This window comes from Melopsittacus undulatus, chromosome 6, assembly GCF_012275295.1.
Source record: "Melopsittacus undulatus isolate bMelUnd1 chromosome 6, bMelUnd1.mat.Z, whole genome shotgun sequence".
NCBI classification, from domain to species: domain Eukaryota; kingdom Metazoa; phylum Chordata; class Aves; order Psittaciformes; family Psittaculidae; genus Melopsittacus; species Melopsittacus undulatus.
The window spans coordinates 75285049-75296624 of NC_047532.1; the positions used below are offsets into that span (position 1 = coordinate 75285049).

At 53.6% G+C, this 11576-nt stretch overlaps 1 protein-coding gene across 5 annotated transcripts in view; it reads right to left on the minus strand.

Moving 5' to 3' along the window:
- The window catches only part of MBNL3 (muscleblind like splicing regulator 3), a 75809-nt gene extending 66406 nt beyond the window's left edge, over positions 1 to 9403 (minus strand). For 3 of the 5 annotated variants that reach the window (XR_004549666.1, XM_034063530.1, XM_034063528.1), the window contains exon 1: positions 9318 to 9403. The gene's annotated coding sequence lies outside the window, so the exon portion shown is untranslated. Of the gene's footprint in view, positions 1 to 3013; positions 3032 to 9047; positions 9066 to 9317 lie in introns of those variants that run through there. The other 2 variants (XM_034063529.1, XM_031048225.2) reach the window with 2 other exon arrangements.
- Positions 9404 to 11576: the final 2173 nt, after the last annotated feature.

The window sequence follows — 11576 nt, forward strand, 5'->3', positions numbered from 1 at the left end:
ATCACGAAGATGCTACCTGTGGCTAATAATCCCCATAATGGACTTCTCTCCCTCAGCAGTCGTGTTGTACCAGATGTCTTTAAAAACAGGTAAAAAGCCCATTTGTAATGTTAGTTTAACAAGCATGCTGCCTTCCTTTCTTTCCTTTAGGTGACTGCTGCACAACTCTGAGCAAGTTTCTGCATCCTAATGGCATCCAGCCTGGATGAGCATTAAGGTTCCTTCCAACACAAACCAGTCTGGGATTCTATTGCCAAAGAAGTATCTGAGGATGCTCAAAAGAAATCCATGAGTCAAGCAAGTTATCAGCCACATGGCTGTTGCTGAGCATCAGAAATGTTCATACTGAAAGCTTCTCACACCTGTTCACATCTACATTTTACTGACAGAAGGCAAACGCCATGGCAAACAAACTGCACCTCCCTGCCTGGCAGCCCCACATCTGGAGTGCTTGGCTGCGCTGTGGTCCCCAACTCCAGCCTTCCCATTTGCTCTCTTGGTCCCTCCATTGGGAAGAGCAAAACATTCCCAAAGCCTGCAGAGCAGGAACCAGTGGGCAGTCATCTGACATGTAGTTTGCAGTGAATTACCATTGCACAGGATCAGCTCAACTCAACTGTCCAAGTCTTTTAGTTTCAAGAAGGGAGTTACTGCTGGTAAAAAGCATCTGCCTTGCTACCTGGCTTTATGCAGTGGCTGGATTAACTCTTATTAACTAGTACAGGGCTGTAGTAGTATTTCATTGAACTAGCTGGTTACTTGGAGAAGCTGTCAGCAACCAGCTCAGTCTCAGCCATGCAGATGTTCTCCTCAGCCTTGGGCATCCTCCAGCTCCTCTTTTCACTACCACTTCCATCAGTCTATGGGGCCCAGGCCTGATTCCTGCCCAATCCCTCAGCCAGAACAAGCACCCGTGAGCCCAAGCACACAGCAGAGGAATGAGGACAGCGCAGGGAGGACAGAGACAGCATCTTTCAGCTGCAAAACACATGTGAAGGGCATGAAACAGCAGGCTCAGCTCCTCGTGATGCCCTCAAGGGCATGTGGCACAGCCTGGGAGCTGGAGTTGCCAATGGCTCTGCCTCAGCACAGGGGTCACCTCACTGCAGGTAAGCAAGAGGGCAGGGGCTCACCATTCATCCCACTCTGGTTGGCTTTATTGACATGACCTGCAGCACAGATTCCTCCAGCACCCCGTGAAAGGTGCTGCTGCATCAGCCAGACCATGCCTGGAGCACAACCAGCGTTAGCTCCTTACCAGGGCTGTGCTTAACGAAGGGCATTGAGTGCTCTGCTGAGTACCCAAGGCAAGCCTAATTCATGGGGGGCTTGGTCCCCCAGGACCGAGGCATCAGTCTGTGGATCCAGAGGTCAAGTGCTATACACATGGCGCACCTGGAGGCTACAGAGAAAGCACAGACAACCTGTATCCCTATGGATGGATCCACACTAATATTTCTTTTTGTACCTCAGAGGTAACTCCATTATATCTGAAGGTGCAACACAAGCCCCCTGGGCCAGCACTACGGATTACTACTTATTTTAAGGCATTCAGACTGTATTTAAAAGGATCCCATTGATATCTGGTGTGGATATAGAGATCCATCCATCCTGACCTGCTGGCTGTAGCCAAGGGAGGACATCCTATAACCAAGTGGCTTTGATTAAGAGTGAACAGCACTGATCTAGAGATTTGGCCAGGTCTGGGGAAAGAGAAATGTTTCTGCTGCCCCACACAGCCAGGGAAGAGCCCAGTCCCCTCTTCTCCACTGGTTCTGGATCTCAGAGCCTACTGTGACACTGTGCAGGCTGTGTTCTGAGTGCTCTGGAGAACAGCTCCAGCAGCAGCCCTGCACGCCATGATGCTCCTCTGCATGAGCTGGGTCTCCTTTACAGGGCAGGCTTCCTCATCAGCCAGGCAGGGACACTCAGCAGCTCACCATTCCAGCCTTCCGGACCGCTGTAATGACTGGTCCATCAACCCACATGCATCCCTCCCGGTGTCACAGCCCTGTACAACACAACCAGCACCACCCTGCCCTGCAGTCCCAGGACCTTCCACCAAAAGATCACTTTCCAAATGCTAATGAACTAAGTCCCAGCACCTCAATGAACTCATGCAGCATTACGGCCTCGGGACCAAGGGGTGCAGAAGCAGGCTGAGGTGCCCTTGTGTCCCCAAATCAGACCTCCCAGCTCCCTCCTGCTCAGCTACAGGCCTGTGAGCTATTCCATAGAACCCCAGCCTGCTTTGGGTTGGAAGAGACGTTATAGCTCATCCAGCTCCAACCCCTGCCACAGGCAGGGACACCTTCCACTGCAGCAGGTGCTCCAAGCCCCTGTGTCCAACCTGGCCTTGAACACTGCCAGGGATGGGGCAGCCACAGCTTCTCTGGGCACCTTGTGCCAGCGCCTCAGCACCCTCACAGGGAAGAGCTTCTGCCCAAGATCTAACCTGAACTTCCCCTGTTGCAGTTTGAACTCATCACCTCCTACCCCTTCACTACAGGCCCTGATGAAGAGTCCCTCCCCAGCATCCATTCAAAGGCTCTTTCCAAACCAGAAAGAGAAAATAAAACCTTTGTTTGCCTTGAAAAGCAGATCTGTGCTGCAGAAAAAGTACTACTAAAGGTTTCACCATCCAAATTAAAAGTCAAAGGCAGCCATAAAGAGCCTCTGAAACATAAGCAGCGCATTGTGCATGGTGTGACATTTATTGCTGCCTTCAGAATGAAGCCAAACATCTTAATATGGAAAAACACCGCTACTTCTGACCCAAACAGCTCGGGAACAGGAAGTAAAACCACATCACCCAGCAGTGGCCTCCCCGCCTCAGGAGCAGCAGCAGAGAAACCAGCATTTCCTGCCCCATCCCTGGCCTCCCGGCTCTGCCCGGGGGCCGATCCCACCTAAACCACTCACAGACGGGTATTAAAGCTCCCGCAGCAACGTCAGGGCTTTATCGCAGGGAATCAGCTGGGGAGAGACAAGGCAATGGGACTGCAGGACTCACTGCAAACAGCACAGGGCCTCCTGCGAGGGGATTCCACTGTTTTGGGTGGCTTCCTGGGTTTTCAGCAGCCAAATTCCTGGCTCAGGACAGGCACATTTCAAGAGTTAATTCTGGTTTTACTGCCTCATCTCCAGCAAACCCTGGGAAATCAAGTCAAGCCTCAATTGGCTCAAAGCATAATTGCATTTCTCTCAAATAACAGCTTTGCATGACTTCATTTTCTGTTGGGCTGGGTTTTGGGGTGGGTTTTTTTGAGTTTGTGCATATTACATCCTAATTATATTACTGAGCTTTCATTTGCAGCTACAGGAATAACCCAGAAAGACAGAGAGATGAGCTCATTTTCAACTCATCACCTGAGCACGGAGCTGAAGCTTTAAAACAGAAGTGAGAGACAGACCAAGGGACCTGCAGGAACAAAGAATCACCAAAAAGTGACAGTCCAGTGTCCTTCTTGGTAACTCAGTGCCAGAGAGGAAGGGGTAAGACCTGAGCAGAGCAAACCCCGAGTCTCGCCCTTGTAATGCAACAGGAAACGCCATTTGCACAAACACAGTGCACTGAACAGCAGCTCAGAACCAGATATATTGATTAAACCCTGCTTTCAGAAAAGCTCATAAGCATCATTTTTAGCAGCCCAAGCAGATTTTTCCTCCAAGAAAACTGGTGCAGAACACTTCAGAAAGCAGAATAAGAGTTCTGACTTGAGTTTTATTCAATAGTAACTACCAGGAAATGACAGCTGTTGGTGCAGCTTTGTGCCAGCATTGCTGAGAGTGGAACTGCACCAACACCACTGCTGGGTAACACACACATCTGCAGAACCAAGAAGCACATGAGCATGCACATTTTGTCCATCACCACCCAAGACTTTTCCAAGGACAGGGGTTTTGTACCAGAGGAAAGAACCCTGAGCCCACTCCAGGTGCACCCCTCACAGAGCAACCTACAGCCCGCATGTTCCTAAGTGCTGCTTTGGCAGAGGGGTTGCGCAGCAAGGAAGGAACCTCCCCCCACATTCCCATTACAGTGCTGTGTGAAATCCACCCTCTGCCCCAGCACCCTCCCGGCACATAAGGCAAGGAAAGAACAGTAAGTGGGAGTCCAAAAGGCACTCAGAAGTGCCGCCAAAAAACTGGAGCTCTCTCAGGAAAGGCCCTCCCTTCGGAAGCTGCCAGTCAAAGCCGATCACGAGGCTGTTTTCCAGGGTGAATAGAGTTCTTATTGACACAGCTTATGTCTGCAGCACGCAGCCCTCTGCGAGGCTTTCACGAGCAGATTGGATTACACAGACGCAGTCGCTCTGATTTTATGCATTCAGAAGCCCTCAGACATAAACCGCCCAGCTCTGGAGGCCACCAGGTTTTCAGCTCCGTATCACTCAATGTGCTTTTACACACGGTAAGGTCCTGGCACCTTTACTTGGGCTCCAGAGAGGGGACCTCACCCTTGCTGAGTAGAGCTATGTAATTTGGAGGCCAAGCCACAGATTTGCTCCATGTGAGTAATCCAAGACAGCTCGGTACTTACCATTAGGATGGGAGAAGGGAAAAAGTATCTGCTGATACCATTTAAAATGGGGGAAGATAACATCACTCTGGGTAGACAATCCTCCCTGGAAGATGGCATGGAAAAAGGGGAGGATACACTCCTTTTAAAACAACACACAACAGCTTAGCAAGCAAGAGATGCCTGACTGCAACAGTATAGCAAGCACAAACTCACGTAAATCATCTATCATGGAGCAGCAATCTGCACCCAACAGAGGAACCTAGAGAAAACAAACCTAAAGGACGCACTTACACAGCTTCGATGCTTAGGGGGCACAAGGAGGAACTGTTCGAGGAGCAGACATAGGCACAAAGTACCTGTGATGCTGCATTAAAGGTGAACAGAGAATTACGAAGTCTTTTGTTCTAATAAATGCTCCAGCTTAAAGGCTGTGCTTCAGCAAGAGAGACAAGTCTGTGCTTAAACCATGTGATAGATCAGGCACTGCCCTAGAGAAGGATATACGTACTGCCCACAGCTCTGCACTACACTGATTAAAGAGAATCTCACCCCAAAAAACCCCAACCAGTTGAACAAGCAAACACGTGGGCAACTGGCTCCCTATCACCTAAGAATGACCAACTCCTGCATCAACTTGTCCACACTGAACTGATGCTTCTATCTCAAGTATTACATCTGGCAAAGAGCAGATCAAGCAAGCCTGAGCTTCAGAGCTTTTAAGGGATTTTCAGAGCAAACACACAGTGTTCAATGAAGACATCCTCTCCCCACCACTGCCACCATTCCCCAGCTGAGCATTTCTCGCCTGTTCCTGAAGACTTTCCTCATGTTTTGCCTGCTAGGTGCTGGGAAGCTGGACATGGGTAACCCAAATGCAGGGTGCCACCACATCTGTCTGCAGTGACAGCTGTTCTTCAGTTGGACATCTGGACTCTGCTTTCAGAGCACAGCAGAGAGCCACAGCTCCTGTGACTACCTATGGAAACAGATCTAAGCAAACTCCACTTTCAGTGCACAGCCTCCCTCCAAACAAGCAGCCTCGTGTTTCTAGTACTCATCTTAGTGCCCACACGTGACTTCTAGTATGCTCATGGTCAGAATGGCCTCCTCTGGAGGCTGCATGCTCTTTCCCAACACGCCTGAGTCACACAGTGAGCTGCCAAAGCCAAGCTCTCAGCACCAGCACAGCAGGAGGGATGTCTGCTGAGGCATCAGTCAGCAAACCCTGACTGCGGCTTCATCATTGTCACCTGCGCCTGCACTGGCCAAAGAACATCTCCCTCCGCTCTCAGGCTCCTGACTAAGCTGCAGGTTGTGGGGACTAGGAAAGCCCTGGTTTGCATGAAGAAAGAGCCATTTGCAAGACACTAGCAGTGCAGTTTCACCACCAGTTTAATTTGGCATAAGGCAGTGTTGCTAAAATACAAGCAGCAGTCCAGCCTCATCCTGCCCTGCCCCTGCATGCCAGGTCCTTGCGCCAACACAACTGCTCCTATGGCCATACGGAGAAGTGAACCCAGAAAGCAGTGATGGCTAAAATGAGTAGTGCTGGTTTGTGTTCTGCCAGACTGTTCTTGCTCCACAAGGATGAGGAAGAGACTGAAGAGAAGGGCTAGAAGCAGGACCACATTTTCCACCACTGCACCAGCTTCAGAGCTGATTTGTGAGCTGTGCTGCAAATGAAATCCAACCTCCCCCGCTTCGAGCCACAAGTTTTTAACCCCCACTTTGAGATTCCCTTAAAGGCACAGAACAGCCTCTCAAACCCTCCTCTCTGGTGGCAGCACAAGTACTCATCCTGGGGCAAGCCCGAGAGAAAACTTCTAGGTCAGGAAAAATCTAAGAATATCATTTAAGCCTCTCGCCAGCCATTCCCCGGCAGGGAAGGAGGCAGCAGAGGAGGTCACCACTGCTGGTGAAAGGGAGCCGGGCACAAAGCCCACTGCTAAATCCTCTATGTGGATGTGACACCCCAACACCTCAGATGGACAACTGCCCAGCATCCCACTGCTCAGTCACCTTCCCTGGGAGGGCAGCCCCAGATCCACTCCCTCCTTCTCCATGGGGATCCCTCACTCCCATCAGTGGTGGGCAGGATGTGGCACCCTGACTTCTGACTGGGGCAGATGCTGCAGGAGGCTGAGCAACCCCAAGGTTACAGCAATGAGGGGGTCATTTCTCCTTACAGACCACCAGGGTTGCTTTGGGCCCCTGCCAGTGTATCCCGAACCACCTGGAAGATAGAACCAGTCCTGCCATAGGCACAGAGCTGCATACAGGCTGAACCAGGAAAACTCAGCTACCTTTTGAGAGGGCTGCCTGTACTCTCTCCTGTTGTAAGCACAGCCCATAATACCTAGAAGCTTCTGCACAGTCCATTGTCTTTCAGAGAGAAACACTCTAAAATAGCTCTCAAACTTTTCTGGGCCATCACTACTTTAAAATCACATCATTTAAATATGTACCATGTCTATATATATACACACACACACGCACACACCAAGGGAAATTAGCACTCGATGAAGGGCTGGTGCCCACACACCGTAACTGCACAGCCTGCTGGGTCTGCCTGTGTGTGACTGCCACACATGAGTACAGCCCCACAGAAAACCAGAGCCGCGCAGGGCCCCTGCCCCACTGCAGGAGTGGGGCACCAGACCACTAGCACACATCATGTTTGGGGTACAGAGAGCGAGGGGGCAGGGAAGTTTTAAAGCCAGAGTCCTTTCAATTCATCAGACCTGCACAAACCTGAACCCCCAAGTCCTTCCTTCAGGAGCTGAGGTGCATGATTTGGACCTTCATTAGTAAATACAGCTCCAAGGACTGTGCCATGTTAAGGCATTTCTCCAACGTGGAAAGCAGCACCACTGCAGCTTCCACGTACTACCTTAAAAGCAAAATACCCACAAGGAGGACCCAGAGGGGGAAAACATCTCTGCAACCCCATGGAAGCTGCTGTATGGAAACTTTAACTGCATTACTTCTGCCTCTGCATAATCCCACAAGAACCAGCTTAATTCAGCCTACTCCAGCTCAGACACTCGATAGTTTCAGCACGGTATAGACTACAACTAATTACAGGATCTCATTACGTGTCCAACAACTGCTGCAATTTAGTCTTACCTGATACACCCCAGCTCAAAATTGCTCATCCCACCTCTCCCTCCTTTCCCATACATTTTGGCATGCTTTGAATAAAGGCAGGACACCTGGCAGCACTTCAGCATCCGACCCAAAAAGGTAAAGTCATTATTTCCTTGCAGTAACAAAGGTAATGACTTTCACCAGGACAGCACAAACTAGTTTTAGGCAAACAGCACGGACACGTATCCCAGGATTACTGCTAAGACCAACATGAATTCCCAAGCCAGGTAATCTCGCACGAAGCCCATCCGTGCAAGAAAGGAGTCCTCAGAGGAGCCAAAGCTGCCGGCTCAGGCAGTCGGACTGGAGTTTCACTACCTCAAAGGCAGGGGATGTTCCTTACAGCAGCGCACGTCTCGTCTGGGAGCTCCGAACTGCACCCGCAGCTCCGGCTGCCATGAAAGGGAAAGGTCTCTCCCTGCAAGCGTGCGCCGCGCCTGAGCCGAATGCAAACAGGTCTCTTCCTTGCGCCTCGCCTCGCCACCACCTCATGCTCGAGAGGGGAATATCGTGTTCCCCGAGCGGAGCCGTCCGGCCATGGCTCCAGGATGATTCAGCAAGGGGGTGGCTCCCCGTCGGAAAGCAACACCTCCTGCGAGCTGTCACCCCACGGGGCTGGGGCCGGCACAACTTGCCCTAGCGAGCATGGCTGCACCTTCCCAAACGCGTAACCCAGGCTGGCAGAGGCGAGGGGACCAAAGGGGGTGCTGGATACTGTGTATGGGGGGGTTCCATCCGCGGCCATTGGGGAATAACCCAAGGAATTACCTCGGGGTTTTTAACTATGGCATAAGTCAATGAAAAGGCGGGGGGGGGGGGGGGGGAGCCAGACACTTTGGGAGCCAGCATCAACTTCGCCAGGCTGTGTTCTTTGTTTCTAGGCAGACTCCAGTGCGGTGGCAAGACTGAACAAATGCGCATGTCTTCGTATGAGGCCAAAAAAAAAAAAAAAAAAAAGAAATAAAAAATAAATCAAGCAGGACCCCCCGGCCCCTCCGCGCACCCATTCCAGCGGCACGGCTCCGCTTCCACCCTGCCCCGAGCAGGCATTCCCCTGCGCTGCACGGCGCAGGCAGCGCCCGGGGCACGCTCGGCGGCCAGGATTACTTTGGGAGCGGGTTTTCCATCTCAGTTTTGGGGGGGTTAAGACCGACAGCCTCGCACCGCACCGCTCCGGCCGCCCCCCGCAGCCGCTCCCGCCGCCGCCGGAGCGGGGCCGCGGCCGGGCCGCCACCGCCAGACAAAGGAGCGCAGAGCCGCCAAGGAGCCGCGCCGGCAGCCCCGGGACAACCGCCAGCGGCCGCCGAGCCCCCGCCGCCGCCACCGGCACAGACATCCCTGCCCCTGCCCGCCCCACAGCCGGGCCCGGCCTTACCTCAGCGGCGGCAGCGGCGGCGTGGCGGCAGCAGCGGCAGCAGCAGCAGGCAGCGGGCGGCCGCACCGTGCCACGCGCGGCGGCACGGGGCGAACCACGGGGGCCGGTTTAGCGCGGGGGCCGGCTGCGCGCCGCCATTTTAACGCCTCCCGCCCGCCCTCCGCCCTCTCCCCCCCCTTCCCCGCGGCCACGCGCGGCGTGCAAATGCCACTCAGTGACGGCTCCCCCCCCTCCCCTTCCCCCTTCCCACCGCCCCGCCGCAGCCGTTACATTGACGCCGGGACTGCTGGTCTCCGGTCCCGCCGTGCCGGAGCTAGCAGGGCAGCAGCCGCCGCCGTCGTGGCCCCTCCGCCGCCTCCCGCCGCCGGGCGCACATGGTACGCTCCGGGCCCGCGCCGCACCCCGCCGGCCGCGCGCGCCGCCGCGCCGCCTGGCTGCTGCCATGGCAACGGGCCGGGCCCGGCCCGACCCGCCGGGCCCCGCGCACCCTCCGCCGGTGCAGCGCCGCGCACGGGCCGAGCCCGGGGGTCTGCTGGGCCGTGTGGGCCCGCAGCTGGGCACCGGCCGAGGGGAGCCAAGGACAGCGGCGCACAGCCTGCCCAACGAGGCTGCCCTGTCCCCAGTCACCATCCAAGCCAAGCACTGTGTCCCCAAAACCACCATCACATCCAAACACTGTGTCCCCGCTGCCCCTAAAGCTGCCATCACGCCTGCCCCCGGTCCCCAAAGCCACATCCCGTTACCGCACCTACCTTACCCCCAAAGCCATCACTGCAACCCCTCACCAAGGGGCTGTGTCTCCATGCCACAAGCGCCCATCGCATCCCCACAGCAGCATCCCCTGTGTCCTCACAGCCACCATCGCACCCACCCCATGGGTCCCCTCCATCCCCAGTGCTGCTGTCACCGCTGCCCCCAGAGGGGCCATGTCCTGCCAAGCTCAGCCGCCCTTACCTGGGTACTGGCCCGGCTCTGCCACGCAGCAGCGCTCATTTTCACTCCTCTGTTTTGTAAGAGACAATCACATCGCCAGGACAGTGGTGAGGGAGAACAGGCGCAATGTGGAGCAGATGAGCGAGTAAATCATGGAGCGTGTACATGTTCTGCATACTGCAAACCAGGAGCTAATTTCCTAGCGGGCGTCTTCGGGAGTCACTCTTTGCCAATGTGGCCTTTAAAACCCTCACAGCCTTTGGCTGCTTGTTGCTGACTTTAGCACCTAATTCCCACAAGTACACACCATTTAACCACGGGTTTGGTTGGGGTGACCTGAAAACAACCAGCAGCTACCGGATGACTGACAAGAACACAGCCAATCATGCATTTAATGTTTGTAAATCAGCGTTTTATGGGGTTCGGTGACATTTGCTACACTGTGAGCTCAGCCAGATGCAGAAGGATGCTCACTGCGCAGTGTTCCTCCCCAACAGCAGCACTAATGGAAACGCCGGTGTCGGTGGTCAGAGCAGCAAAGCAGGAGCCTCATGTCTGCACCCTGTGCTGACAACCACAGGAGCACATCACCTCTCTGCCTAGTTACCACCGTGGCTGAGATCAATCCGTTCATGTTTGCAAAGTCAGCTGAACACCAAAAAGCATTGCGTACTGCTAATAAAACCGTAATGACCCCCCTGTTAAACATTAAACACAGTGATGTGTTTGAAAGAATATCTCTTTTATGGAAAATTCCTCTTAGCCGCAAGGACAAAGGATTAGCTCCTAAAACAGGAAGGGTGAGCTCAAATTTGCATCACCAGATCGTGTCTCAGGGGTTTCGCTTTCTCTTCTGTTTAGGTTTCTGCTACTGATGATCTGTGTGGCCATGGGCACATCACTTGGGCCAGCAGTTGCTGATGCACCTGAAAGTGAAAACTTAATCCAGTGCTAGCCAAAAATCATAGAATCCCAGACTGGTTTGGGTTGAAGCGACCTTAAAGCTCCTCCAGTTCCATGTTTTTATCTCAGTTCCCCCTCTATCAGTTTAAAGCTCTCTCCTGATGCTTTTGGAAAGTGCTGGTCATGCTCATTTGCACCTCTGCTTCCCAGTCACTAAATGGGATGAGGATTGCAGTTGCAATCCTGATTTTTGCAGGCAAGCCACTACAGCAGCAAGCAAACCCTGACAACATGGCCCTTAAAAGGCAGGAGAGCCGTGCTGCTCATGAGATACATCACACCACAGTGCCAGGAATCAAAGCTTGGGGGACTCTGTAAGAGATTCCTCTTGGCAATGAGCCTTGCTTTAGACGTAAAACTGGTAGCTGTGCCACTGGCAGGGCTCCGGGCCACCCCATCAGGAGCAATGCATGTCTGATGCTCTGACCTACAGGCAAGAAGGAGGAGAGGAACCAGGAAAACCATGTTTGCCTGTACCTCTGGGCCTGCACAGGGCCACATTCATGGTGATGAAGTGGGACAGGAGCCATGGGTGGGGATTTGCACAGCAGGAGCTCCAGGCAGGTCAGGATCTGGCACAGCGATCTCAGACAGGAGAGCTCCTCTTCAAAAAGAGCAGTCCTTTATCAGTGC